Consider the following 14,882-nt stretch of genomic DNA (forward strand, 5'->3'; position numbering starts at 1 on the left):
TACCTGATCAGTCAAAGAATAAGAAGCAGTATACTGAGTGCAGGGCTTATGTAAGTATGTAAAACCCCCAAAGGCCTATGCTGCTAAGCACTTTCAGGTTTAAAGAATATATCAGCTGTTAAAATAAAGTTAAGCTTTGACTTTGTGAACCCTGGATTGATTTGGATGCATGAAGGACCCCTAAAATGTGATGTTTAAGTAAGTCATAATTATAATAATATCATAATTTAAAAAAATAATAAGGTTTTAACAATCTGCACACACAACAGTCTTTATTGAGAAAATCCTTTAAACATTGATTGAAAAAGTATACAAATGATTACTATATTATATTTTATATATTTAGCTCCTTCTAGAAGCTTCTTTATTGTCAAGAACCTCAACTATGCACTTTCTGCAACTGTTGATGCAACCATCTCCTCAATACAAAACTGGATAATTTAATATTTTTGGAATGTACATGTGGAATAAATGTATGGAATATGTGGAATAAATGTGCTTAATATATGAAATATGTGTAATATGTCGAATATGTGGAATGAATGTGTGTAAATGTAAATGGAATGTATTGCCTCGAAGGCCAAAGCATTTCAGTGGGACTGAGGTCAGGACTTATATATGGAAATTCTTCTGTTTGAGTCACGGTGTTGTTGATCTAACTACTATGTTTTGGAAATCTGTCATGTGGTATGTACCAACCTCTTTCGACCTTTAGAACATAGACAGATGTCTTGGGCATTACAATTCACTAGTCTCTCCATGATCACAAGTAATTTATAAGGAAAGCGAAAGTTGGCAAAGCAGCCATGTATCCTTGAGCTCCCATATCAAAAAGATTCAAATGTTGTGTCATCTGCCCACAGAACATTCCAGAACATTCCAGTTCACATGGTTTCTAAGTAACATGCAGATGGTCTTAGACATTAGCAAATCTTCGACAAAGAAATATCTTTTGTTAATTTGTTTGCTTCCTCCATGGTAAACTCTGAACACTGCCCTTGTTGAGTGTTTTCTCGTATTGTTATAAATGAGATGTTATCAAGGGCAAGTGATGCCTGCAGATCTTTGTTTGGGCAGAACTCCTACACAGAGAGAGAGAAGCAATAGCACTGAATTTTTGCCTGTGCACAGCTGCCTGACTCTACCCAACTGTGGTCTAATGGAGGTCTAAGTCTTAAGAATTATTAAAATGTCTTTATAGTCTCACAGCTTTCAAAACCTTTTCTTCTGATGTCCTGTGAAAATCTTTTAATCATTTTAAGGCTGTTTTGCAACTTTCAAGAAGTCTTTATCCTAGGGGTTGATATTTTTCCATCAGTGGCCTTGATTCTAAACTAATTTTGTTCAATAAAAAATGGTAATTTAAAATGAGTTTGTGGTAATGTAAAAGCTTGTGTGAGCTTTTTGGACATCCCATTTTAAAACCACAAACTTGAATATAGAGGTGTTCCCCCTTGTGACTACTTTTATGGAGAGGCTTTCTAAAATTTTGGATTGAGTCTTTGAGAATTTGTGGCCATTCATTCAAAAGAGCACTTGTGAGGTCAGGAACTGAAGGCCTGTCTCACAATTTAATTCATCCCAACAGTGTTCAGTGGGATTGAAGTCAAGTTACTGTGCCACTTTAGTTCCTCCACACCAAACTCATGAGACTGTGTCTTTATGGACCTTGCATACTTCACACTGCACACAGTGATCTTAAGCTTGTGTTGCTCCACCATAGAAACCCATTTTCATGAAGATCCCAGCCCATGGTTCTTGTGCTGATGTTGCTTCCAGGGGTAGTATTGAACTCTGTAGTGAGTGAAGTAAGGGAGGATAGGTGATTTTCACATTACCTGTTTCAGCTCTTGGCAGCCCTGTGAGATTGCCTGGTCTACTGCTTTGTGGTTGATGTTGCATCTAGATACTTCTATTGAACAAAATTAGGACTGACAGGTTAACAAGAGCAGGGCAGAGTGACATGTGGCAAAGATGGCATCCTACGATAGTGCCACATTTCAGCTCTTCAATATGATCCATTCTATTGCCAGTGTTTGTCTATGGAGGTTGCATGGCTATATATTTGATTTTATGAAGCTGTTAGCAATGGGGGTGGCTGAAACTCATTAATCAGGAAGGGGAGCCACATGCGTCTGGCCACATAGTGTATATAAGACAATGTTCTTCTTATCACGTTTCAAGAGGCACTCGGGACAGAAATCCAGATCATTCTAAAGGGTCCTCACAACATATTTGATACAAGAAAAGCACCAAAGCGCATTGTTGTTTGTAATCCTGCATTGGCTTTGCCCAGATTTTTGACCATATCAACTGCATCAGGTCTTATGATATGAGATGGAATGACAGAGAACGGATTGAATAGTCAAATTATTCCAATAGGATAAAACATTCACCTCTTTACCTTCACTGGCCATTTTGTATTAGTGTAAAATTCAATTGTAGATAAAATATTAAAAGGGGATTGCTATTCAGAATATAACTTCTATGTAATACATCATTGATCTTGCTGATGATCTAAAGTTTTTTTCTACATTATCTAATCTATTCATAACATTTGACAAAGACTGTATTATTATTATTAGTAGTAGTAGTAGTAGTAGTATTATAGATGAGGATCTGACACCTGCACTGTCTGGCATGAGTAGCTTCCCTCATTATCATTATCTGAACTTTGTGTTCAACTTGCTGCCTCTGTGCTGAACTCAGTTCCTCACAGGGCAACATGGGACACATTTCCACGTATGGAGCGAAGCCTTTCTGGTGCAGCTGAGCCCTCAGTATGGACAAGGCTCTTAAAGCCGCTCAGCAGGCTGTACAGTAAAGCCACAGCCAAACCTCTCAAGTAGCTGGGAACAGTGACCCAAGCTGCAAGTTACCAAAGCAACCACAAGGAGCAAAACACACAGTGCGCTCATGCAACAAGCTACTTTTTATGAATGGGAGAGCTCACCTTTTGCCCTGGTGATGCGGAGTGAATCAAAATGTGCCGCCATCAGTGCTAATCTGGAAATCTTGGACACGGTCCAAGACTCCTTACAATGCACTCAAGGGGGCCTTGATAATGTAGCAGTGGTGACGTCATTTCCATCAATTAATCACAGAGACAGGAAAAGTCCTTGGTTTTAGGATGAATAGTAAATAATGAAAAGCAGTCTTTGGAAGGCACAAAACATACTGCCACTGGTCATAATTGATAATTGACCACAGGGCTAACGGAATTACAGTAAGCAAGTCCACCAGCAGAGATTAAAGTTTAACTGAAAACTGTGGATTAGCCTGCAAATTCTACTGTAGTGGAATGGAATGCAATGTTACAAGTGCAACTCTCGACTGGATTTCCAACAGTGAAACACATTATTGCTATTTCAGTCACAGACCATTCAATTACTTTACAAATTCAAATCTAGTGTTGCCACCTTTTCAACAACAAAACTGGACATTCTATTCCATTATAGTCACTATTAATGTGTTATCCAGTTGTACGTTGACTTTGCCTACAGTCTTTTTGACTGGACTAAAATAGCAAGTGGAAGGGGGAAGTAAGGCGTGACAAACAAATTGCCCAATAGGATTGTGTTGCTTGTTCAACCCCCCAGAACTTGGGAAAAGATTGCCCAGAAAAATGGTCAAATGGAATCAAAACCAGACACTCAGATATACAGCCTACAACCCAGCCTGGAAACCCTACATAGAACAATAATATACAAATACTAAAATTAAAACCTAGTTTTCCTACAAAGTGTCCATTGAACAAAACACAAAAGCCATACCACCTTTAATCAATGGTTAGACATATTTGGACAAGAATAGGCAAACCAGCACTGGATTGGCTTATACAGAAACAAACCAGATAGAATATCAGACAGCCCATTTCCTCCAGTTTATAAAAACCTTAAAGCCTGGATATGCCTAAATGTCTCTTTGAAAAACTCAGCTCTGATTACTAATTACAGTGATTAATTAGCTAAGTTCTGCATCACATTGCGCAGCTGTGCGATATTATAAAGAAATAAAGTGACACATGCAACAATGATATTGCCAAGATATTTTGGCCAGAGACAAACATATTATTGTTACCAACATATGATAACAAAGTGGAGAAACCTGATATATGCAGAGCTTGTTCACCATTAAATGACAAATAGAAAAAAAAATGCAGCAACATAATACTTCTTTATGGTTCAAGACCCACAGAGCCTGAATACAACCCAGTACAGCACAGGAACAGGCTTTTTTCTGGTGAAAATAATCTATTTGGGGAACTCCTTACTACATCCTGGGGTGTATATATATCAGAAATGAAGTGCAGTGTTGATGATGATCTGATCATGGTCAGATACTGATTCATTGCATTTTCTTGCATCGGCTAATTATATTGCATGATAATACACTTAATTAAAAAGTCCTTACCTTTATCTACAATGCAACATATCTAAGGCAGTACTGGCCTGTAATACACCATTTGTTCTGTCCCACCAACAGAGAGCTTTACCAGAGAGAGCCTTACGAGAATCGACAGCTATGATTTAAGACAAAATCCATTTAAGCAGGATCCAGCAAAAAACTGAAGCGTGTGCAAAGCCCCTCCATCCCCCTCCACACGCATGCACACGCACGCGCGTGCACACACACACACACACACACACACACCTAGCCACCCACTAGTTCTCACTGAATCGGCATAGTTCCAGCAGTGTGTTGGTGCATCTGAAAAGCTCTGAACTAAAGGCCTCAAGGAAGGTATCCCATTAAGGTAAAGAACAAGATGTTTATGATGTTCATTTCCTCTACTGGTTTCCGATATGACCCTCAAGGTTATCCCACACACACTGTAGCCCTAAAATGGAAATGTTCCTTACAGTGAATAAAACTGTGGGAAATGGTTAGCATAATGCTAACTGGGCCTTATTTAGCTTTTTTAGTCTTTACAATGTTAAGATGTGTAAAATGTTTCTTTAGGGTGATTCTTGCAGGGTATGCCACACCAGCCTACCTATCCAAGCCTAAAAAAGAGGGAGACCGACCCTGGGCTGAACTTTGACCCCTACAGGAGCACAGCCGTGGTACGACACATCTCCTCCCGCGTCCTCTCACTCACACAGCAGGGTCGTGACCTCGTGCGGTGACCCCGTTCTCCCCTCCCTGGGGCCGCTGAGTCAGCAGCGTGGAGGAGCGAACAATAACGAGATTAGGAAAAGAGGAAAGGAAGGAGGGGGAGGGGCAGGTCACTCAAAAACCAGATACACACAAGAAACAAGGGAGCACAGCCAAAGCACGCTGACCACATCGCTGCAAACAGAAGAAACCTGACCAGAGCAGAAGACTCTCTCTCTCTCTCTCTCTCTCTCTCTCTCTCTCTCTCTCTCTCTCTCTCTCTCTCTCTCTCTCTCTCTCTATATATATATATATATATATATATATATATATATATATATCTCACTATCATCTATCTCTATCTATCTCTCTCGCTCTCTCTATCCATCTCTATCTATCTCTCTATTTCTCTCTCGCTCTCTATCATCTATCTATCTCTTTCTCTCTCTGTCTCTCTCACTGTCTCTATCTATTTCTCTCTATCTATCTCTATCTCTATTTCTCTCTCTATCTATCTATCTATCTATCTCTATCATCTATCTCTCTCTCTCTCTATCTATCTCGCTCTGTCTCTATCTATCTATTTCTCTCTATCTCTATCTATTTCTCTCTCTCTCTCGCTCTCTCTATTATCTATCTCTATCTCTCTTTCTCTCTATTTCTCTCTCGCTCTCTATCTCTTTCTCTCTCATCATCTATCTCTCTCTGTCTCTCTATCTCTCTCGCTCTCTGTCTCTATCTATTTCTCTCTATCTCTATCTCTATTTCTCTCTCTATCTCTCTCTCGCTCTCTCTATCCATCTCTATCTATCTCTCTCTATCTATTTCTCTCTATTTCTCTCTCTCTATCTATCTCTCTCGCTCTCTCTCTCTATCTATCTCTCTATATCTCTATTTCTCTCTCTCCCTCTATCTAGCTCTCTATCTAGCTCTCTCTCTATCTAGCTCTCTCTCTATCTATCTATCTCTCGTGCTCTCTCTCTATCTATCTATCTCTCGTGCTCTCTCTCTATCTATCTATCTCTCGTGCTCTCTCGCTATCTATCTATCTCCATCTCTCTATCTATTTCCATCTCTCTCTCTATCTGTCTCTCTCTCTATCTCTATTTATATCTCTCTATTTCTATCTCTCTATCTATCTATCTATCTACCTCTCTCTCTATCATCTATCTATCTCTCTCTCTATCTATCTATGTCTCTCTCAAATGCCTACAAATGTTTTGTGGTGTTTCCTGTTTGACCACAGAGATCATCAGACTAAATCAGAGTGGAGGCTAAGAACGATGATGAGTTAAAAAAGTGTTGCTCTTAATGTCCATGATGACGATCACACCAGGATCAAGTTCCCCCACACATTGTGAATAGTAGACTACAATGGTGTGGATTTTTTAAAGGTCACATTTAGTTTAGGTCGGTGGTTGTAGTAAGTACTTGAAACTGATGCCTTTGGGAACCTCCAACCAAGTTTTCACAATATAGATCCATATATAGAACCACTGTCCAGTCACTTAATCAAGTCTATTTTCTCTCTCTCTCTCTCTCTCTCTCTCTCTCTCTCTCTCTCTCTCTCTCTCTCTCTCTCTCTCTCGCTCGTTCTCTCTCGCTCGCTCTCTCTCTCTCTCTCTCTCTCTCTCGCTCTGTGTGTGTGTGTGTCTGTAGGGTCCTCTCTTTGGGATGGGTAGTGAAGGATGAGGACTGGGGACTGTGTGACCTTTATGAGGGGTTTCTGTTATTGTCCACACAGGTCAGCAAGCAACAGCTGGATGTGGTTCTTCTTTATTTTTTCACCTCTTTCTTTCACTTTCTTTCACTGTCTCTCTCTCTCTCATATATATATATATATATATATATATATATATATATATATGTGTGTGTGTGTGTGTGCGTGTGTGTCTGGCTGTGTGCTCGCTCGCTCTCTCGCTCCCTCTCATATTATATATATACATACATACACATATATACACAGAGAGAGAGAGAGAGAGAGCGAGAGAGCGAGAGAGCGTGAACACCTATATATCTCTGACAAAAAACGGCATGTGTAGTTTGGGTTGAACTCAGAACATGTGTATACACATATACAATCATACATACGTTCAGTACATCCAGTTTGAGAGGTTTCTCAGTGCCATGTTAAAAAGACATGTTAAATTAAGACGTTCACCCACAGGATATCCTTTTGGACACCTTGTATGTTTTCAGAACCTCCTGTAGTTTAACCCACCACACACATACACACACAAGTACACACCGATGTGTGTGTGGGGGTGGGGGTGAGTGAGGGGGAGAGAGAAAGAGAGAGAGAAAACGAGCTGGAACATAAGAATCAGAGTTGTCCACCACACACAGAGATAGAGAAATCGGGTCTTAAATGGCATCTTTCAGAAATCTGGCACACAGAGTTAAAGTAGTAAACCTTTGTTGCCACTCTTACTCAAACCACACTTCGTTGGCTCAAAACATGCAACAATGCATGATAACAGAGTTCATGGTAATAGTATTAGTAGGGAGACAATATGTAATAACAGATCATGCTAACGCCTTTAGTAGAGAGTCAAGGTGAGGATTCCTATGGAAACAACCTCACATGTGTAATGTTACATGACCCTTATCACTCAACCAAGTGGATGTAACAGCACTGGATACACACCTGTTGTGCTCATGTAGGGCTTGAGACTCACCTGAGGAGCTGAATAGGTTGGGGTGTGTAAATTGACAGATAGATACCCAGATGTCTGTGTGTGCGTGCATGTATGTGTGTACTAGAAAATAGGAGGGAGAAAGAGACTCTATTTCTGGATGCAGTAGACGTCTGGACATTTGAACAAAGAAGACACAGACAAGCCAGTGGAGAGAAAAACAGCAGCTGAGTCCCATCCCCCCCCCACACACACACACACACAGAACAAATATGTTTGTAATGTCCTTTCACTTTTACAAACTCTAACATACACAGTGACATACAGCACTCTCAACTTGTCCAGCCACATTAAATTATTTGCCTGCAAATACAGTTATGCATAATTTCAAAATGACATTAAGAGGCTTATAAAAGGTGTGTGTGTGTATATATATATATATATATATATATATATATATATATATATATATATATATATATATAACACACATACACACACCATATATACATACATATGCATAAATACATTTGCTTTAGTTTGAACTAAAGTCAATTTAAAGCTAACATTACTGACGTCATACTTTCATACTATTACAACACAGCAGTGGCACTTCTATCTTCAGATTTCAAATTCACAAACAGCTACATAACCTTCCCCAACAATCAGAAATTCAAACATAATGACGCACCCTCAGGTCTGTACGTGTCAGCAACAAAGAGTTTCGCACTCATACATGTAACACCTAAATCTTGCATTGGGTCTAAGTTTTGAAGCTCTCGTTGCTCAGTAATGAAGTGAATGGCCGTTCTAAGAAAAGGCTCTCTGATGCCAATCTCGACTTCCCTCACACACCCACACCAAAACAAACATACACACACACACACATAACCAGGACTTGGCAAATGTTGCTCACCTTCTTCTCGATCTCCTTCCAGTTTAGCTGTGGCTCTGTATTCCGCTCTTTTTGAGCATACACACACACACTCACACACACACACACACTCCCACACACACACACACACCCACACACACACACACACTCCTTGCCTCTGTGCCTCTCCTCTCACTTCACTTTCTTCTCCGTGGAGTCGACTAAATCCAGTTCCTGCAGTCACTCACTCCAGCCTCCTCCCAAATCAACAAAGAGAGAGAGAGAGAGAAACGCAGACAGAGAGAGCAAGAGAGAGAGAGAGAGAGAGAGAGAGAGAGAGAGAGAGAGAGAGGGAGGAGTGCTAAATGGACAGAATTGGTTAGTAAAGCACCTATAGCTACTTTTCCAGTTTCTCCCACTGCAGGACCCCTCTTTCCTATTCCCCTCCTACCCTCTCTCTCTCCCTCCCTCCCTCCTTCCTACCCTCTCTCTCTCTCTCTCTCTCTCTCATGCGCCTTTCCTGCCCCCCCGTCAGGGTGCTCTGTCCAAAGTCTAACTTCACTGCATGTGTTGTGTGTGAGTGTGGGTGAGTGTGAGTATGTGTGCTTGCACAAAAACAATGAAAAGAAGAGTATTTGTAGACTGATGGATTTATATATAGGCAGTGTGTGTGTACTGGTATGTGCTTTTTGAATAACATGGTTCTTTCTTCACATGTATACAACTACAGCTTTAGGACACAGGTGAATATCAGACAAATTCAGAGATAAAGATCTGAAGGGGAGGGGATGCATTTGTGGGAATATATTTTTATGCTGTTACATAATACTCTCTCTTTTCAGTCAATTTAGTAAATGAAGACTACTGTTCCCCTGTTCAAAACCCCAAACTCTCGACAGCTGTATCATCCTCACCAACTGACAGTGATAGAGGGAGATTAACTGATGATTTGGTTATGACTAAATCTCATAATCTCCTCACATACTTTGGTATATACCGCACATAATCTCCCTGCATATATCATGCTCAGGAAAGTTACAAAATTATTCTGAAAACGTCACAAACCCGTCGACTCTCCTTGAGCGTTCACATTTTACAACTTTCACGACAATACAAAATCAAAATCAGTAAGCGGTTGTGCTATGCCCAGACATCCTGTGAGAAACAGGTTTTACCACCGGGGGGCGCTGTGACTTCAGAGAGAGCTCCCGCTCCCTCCCTTTGGTTCTACGGGTGGTGCACATTTTTAGGGCATGCCCTGTGCAAAGGCGAGATGTGTGGGGTGGGAAGAGCCTGGACACCAGATTCTGCCACATCTTGGAAATGTTGTGACACTTCCTCGATGGCACAAGCTCCAGTTAAGCTGCCCCCTCAGCCACCAGTAAAACCCCAAGAAGAAAGGGAATGCTGCTGGTCTGGCTGCTCCAATAGGCCTTAACCAACCAGCCTCACATTCCCGCTTTTCAAACGGCATCTTTTTTTTCCCTTCCACACCAAATAACTTCCTAGCTGCATGCTGCATCCTGATCCTGGATGTAAGTGCTCCTCGGAGGAAAATGAATATATAAATTTAGCGATCTTCTCCGCAAGATTGGACTGCTCAAAATGAATGAAAGAATCACTGGTACCCAGGTTATGGTTGCTGAGTCGGCTTGCAATGATGTCGGAAGTAAGCTGTAGCCTATATGGTTCTCCCTGATTAGATGCAGATTGATGCACTCGTTGACCTGATAAGGGACATTTTATGTAACAGTTTGAATTAGAACACACTGATTTTACATGTGTGTGTGCGCACATTATCTGAACGTTCTTTGCCTGTCCCAGAAATCCCTCGATCTAATACATCGTGCAACATCAACACACAGACACAAGCCCCGTCTGCACATAATCTTTTTTTTTACTCTGACCCAGATTCTCACACACACACACACACACACACACACACACACACACACACACAGATACTCATTTTCACACTATAACAGAGTATGACCTGTTAATGCCAAATCCAGAATGTCCAAATGTTACATTATCCGTACTTCAAGATTCCTACATGCCTTTTGCATTTCCTTTTGTATGGATTTCAGATGTAAAAGATCTGATGGGTCTATAAAAGGCTTACATAACCTAGCTAAAGGCAAAAAACTGAGGTCACACCTACTTGAGCCCTGTATGCATAAATGTCACAAGGTCATTCCCCAGTCCTAATGTACATGTATATCTCGGGAATTACAGAGTCACACTGCGGGTGCATATGTTCACTTCTATCTGTATACCATGTGCTCTAAGTGGCTACAGGCAATCAGTGAGGCCATGTTTGGCAAAGCACAACTGTCTCCAGAGGCTGGCTGCCCTGGAAAGCCTCTGTGTAGAGACAGATAGACAGAAACAGAGGGGGGAGAGAGAAGGAGAGAGTGAGAGAGAAAGAGAGAGAGACAGAGTGACAGACAGAGTTCTGAAAATAGCTCAAGTAATCCAGGGAGCAGACAGAACGTTCTGTTTTTTGCTCCTCACTCAGACGGCTTTGTCACGGCGCAGCGGTGCACAGCGGCTAGTATCCCACCGTCACAGTGGCAGCAGGGTGAAGCTTGCCTCAGGGTGGGTCCTGGGTTGGTGTCCCATCAGCTGATGTCCACATGGGTGTAGTTAGCACAGGCCAAGGCCAAGCACAAGCCGTCTCCAGGCAGGCCAGACATGACTGGCATCCTCCGCCGGACTCCTGGCTTCTTCAAACAGCTTCATATACGCTGAATTCGAAGTAAATATAAAAGCACATAAGCCATCATAAACTCATCATAAGTCATCATAAGTAGCAGCAATATTGATAGCTCTGAAGACCAGCATGGACATAACGGTAACAGCCTCTTATCGTGTTCTTGACCAGTCTATTGTCATCGATCCCTTCTTCTAAGTAAGGTTACTGTATGGCAAAAGCTCTCGAATTTGCTTCAGAGTAGTGTAGTCCACACAGTTACTGTATCACTGCCATTGTTAGCTCATTCACATCTTAGAGCTGCAAGCGTCGGAAAAACAAAGGTTTTGTAGGATGTAATGCAGAATGCAGGATATAAAAATATTGGCGCACAATTAATGTCTACATTCCGCCTACAACAAACAAAGCCAGTTTCGCTTATGCCGTCCAGTATAATCATTTCAACCACAATCTGGGATGAATGCAAGTCCTTTTTGTGCACACGTCCTGGAGGATCACCGTCCGGCAGTCATCGACCAGAAAGGCCCCAGAGTTATATTGCCACTTTGACTGCGCTCTTCAGAGGCCCTCTGGCCCAAAGCTTGAGAGGTAGCATGCAAAATTGTCAAGACAATCAACAGCTTCAGGTTCTCAAGTTTCCCTTTCAAGTTTTTTTTCCCACTCATAGATTTAATCAAATTCCGACTGATGGAGAGGAGAAGAGCAGCTGTCCCGCAGGAGCCCGACGCTGGTAGCACCCATGGAGTAGAGCTATGCATTTCATAGTCATAAAGAAAGCCAGTATAAGGGTGGGCGGAGTCACTGCAAGTAGCACCTCCGTCTGCCACATGAGCTAAATGTGGTGCCTTGCTGAAAGTCGCCCAGTAGTTCACACATTCAAGTCTTGCCTTCCTCTGGCAGCGTAGGCCTGCTCAGATGATTTTTAACGCCACCTCTCCAGACTGCCATCATTCGTGTGGGAAATTTCAGCGCCTTCTGTCTATAGGGATGTGCGTGGACTTTGGGCCACACTGAGCTGTATATTTGGACACACCAGAGACTCTTAACGTAGTGCATCAAGGCCGAAGGCTGGCTTCTTTATATGTTAGGTAAGATTATGTTGGACACAGAGATGAAAGACATGTTACTTCAGTTTGGCATCTTTTCCTAAACCTTTCCATATCTAGGGTTACATGTGTGATTGCCAGGGTGTGACAAGGTGGAGGACACCTTTCAGCTCCACTCAGGCACCCGACAGATACCAAAGGTCAAAGGTCATGAGAAAAGTGCTGAACAAAAGATCTTTGGCAAGTGTTGGAGAAAATCTCTTTCTCTCTGTGTGTGTTTGTATGTGCGTGTCCATTTTTACAGAGAAACAGAAGGGGCAATAGGGAGTGTGCGCATTAAGATGGACCTTCGGTTACTTGCTGTTAAAGGAAGGATGACCTCAAAAGGTGATCCAAGAAGACAAAAGCAAAAGATTTTTTGTTTTCCTATGAGGTAACACCACTAGTGTCTCCAAAGCTCGTAGGATTCCAGAATGGTCTGCCAACCCCCCTCAGCCAAGCCGCCACAAAGCTCTAATCATTTTCTACACATAACATACAGGCGATTTGCCAACATCCACTCACAAAACTTTGGTGCCAGTTCCCTCATAGCTTGTCCAAGTGTATACAATGTATGTAATGCTAATTAATTTAATAATAATTATTAGCTAAGGTTACAAGGGAAAGTATAACAGGAGGTGTAGGTAACATGAGAGAAGAACTGGCCAAGCAAAGGAGAGATACATTCTCTAAGTTAACATCTGCAAACTTGGATTGGCTCAGTAAAACCTCACCATTTTGAAGTATTTGACATTAGAGGAATTATCACTGAAATCGCTATAGAGGTTTTTAAATATAATATTTTAAAGTCTGTGAACACCCCCAACCTGAATGCCCTGTCAGTTCACTTATTTTATTCTCTGTTTCGCTCTCTCTAACACACACACACACACATTCAATCAGTTCTAACACCTGTGGGAAGGGTAATCTCCGCTCGAGGCGGCAGGATCAGAGGGTGGCTAGCCGAGAGTCTGCTGCACAGCCATTGATCAAACGACATCGCAGGGCATCTGACCTCAGACCTTTAACCTCTGACCTTTCACAGACCATTGCTCCTGAGTGACGAAGAGGGGTGTAGGGGTGGGTAAAGGTAGCAAGGAACACTCTCAGCACGGAGACCTGGAGGATTATGAACAATGCACTGAAAGAGCCTGCAGATTTGGAACAGGATTCTATGAAAGTGGCTGGAAGAACCGGTTTGAACTACAGGAATGGAGTTTCCTCTTGCAGTTCCAAAACATGATCTGGACACCTCATGCAATGGAGCAAAAAAATCCAGAGAGTTTGAGAGACTCAAATAAGGATTAATTCCAGACTTCCTGTTCCAAATGGCATTAATTTAATTCAAGACTAGTTGCAATCTGCACCATACAAAGAGCCTGTAGTAGTGAAATGGATACTGAGGAGGCCGAAATCAGAATTGCAAAATCAAAAATGCATTTTGGTGGGTCAGTGGCGGTACTTGATGGAGCGACCAAGTTACTGGACATGCACTGCCACCTAGTGGCTCCTGTTAGAGTTGTCGTTTCAGGCCGCAGTATTGTTGCGATTAATAAAATTTGGCCCGCCACATGATTTACTTCTATTCTGTGCTGTTCTTCGGCAAATTTTAAAATACATCGAACTCGGCTGCCAACCTAAGGTGATAAAACATTTATTCCGAAACAATTTTAAGCAGTTAAGTTGTAAATTTAGTTCAACAATTATAATTACAGAGGCAATACCTTGCAGCAAAACATCATGTCGGAACACTTCCTTGGAATGCATTAAAAAAAAAAAAACTAATAATTTAAATACACAAAAAGATACGTTCAGTTATATGTTTTCAGTTATAGGGGTTTTTTTTTTGTTTGTTTGTTTGTTTGTATCGGCACCTCTTTGAAGTAGAGCGTTACTATTAAGAAGTGACATACATATTTGTCCATGCATGCAGAGCTGGCGTGGGAAAGAGCTACAGTACGCCTCAAAAAGGGAACTTTATCGAACTAGAGGGGTAATGTCCAACACGGACACGTGCTGCCATCCTTTCTCAACAATAGATGTCGGTGACTTGCAGAGGTCAAGCGTTAAAGTTTTGGCGCATGGTTCAGTGTAGGCAACGATCTCTGTCGTCCATCTGCGATCTTTAACATCTTGCTGCTTGTTCTTTCACTCGCTTGCGCACTTCGTTCATATAAATGTTTGACAATTTGCATTTACGGTTTTTTTTAACTTAACGTAAGATTTTTTGCCTCCAGCAAAATTCCCAACACACATTTTCGCAACGAAAGAAGTAATACTTAGCAGGCTGAATCATTTCTGCTTCTCCCCCTCTCTCGGCTGAACTGAAAAGGGGCGAGACTTTAACAGATGTTCCCTCAGAACGGTTGTTTCGGTGCTTTAAAATTATGCCGTAGTTGTAGAGCAAAGCCAAGCGTGCTTTCAGAGTTTTCCACAGTTTACTTTGACCTTGTTTGTCAGAATATGGCGTGATAAGA

At 41.6% G+C, this 14,882-nt stretch overlaps 1 protein-coding gene across 2 annotated transcripts in view; it reads right to left on the minus strand.

The window, feature by feature from the left end:
• The window catches only part of LOC145658973 (uncharacterized), a 54,751-nt gene extending 45,722 nt beyond the window's left edge, over positions 1 to 9,029 (minus strand). The window contains exon 1 of one of the 2 annotated variants that reach the window (XM_081719192.1): positions 8,650 to 9,029. The gene's annotated coding sequence lies outside the window, so the exon portion shown is untranslated. The remainder of the gene's footprint in view (positions 1 to 8,649) is intronic. The other variant, XM_081719193.1, reaches the window with a different exon arrangement.
• Between the last annotated feature and the right edge of the window lie 5,853 nt (positions 9,030 to 14,882).

Source organism: Electrophorus electricus, chromosome 8, assembly GCF_041902795.1.
Source record: "Electrophorus electricus isolate QZ-2024a chromosome 8, ASM4190279v1, whole genome shotgun sequence".
Lineage (NCBI taxonomy): Eukaryota > Metazoa > Chordata > Actinopteri > Gymnotiformes > Gymnotidae > Electrophorus > Electrophorus electricus.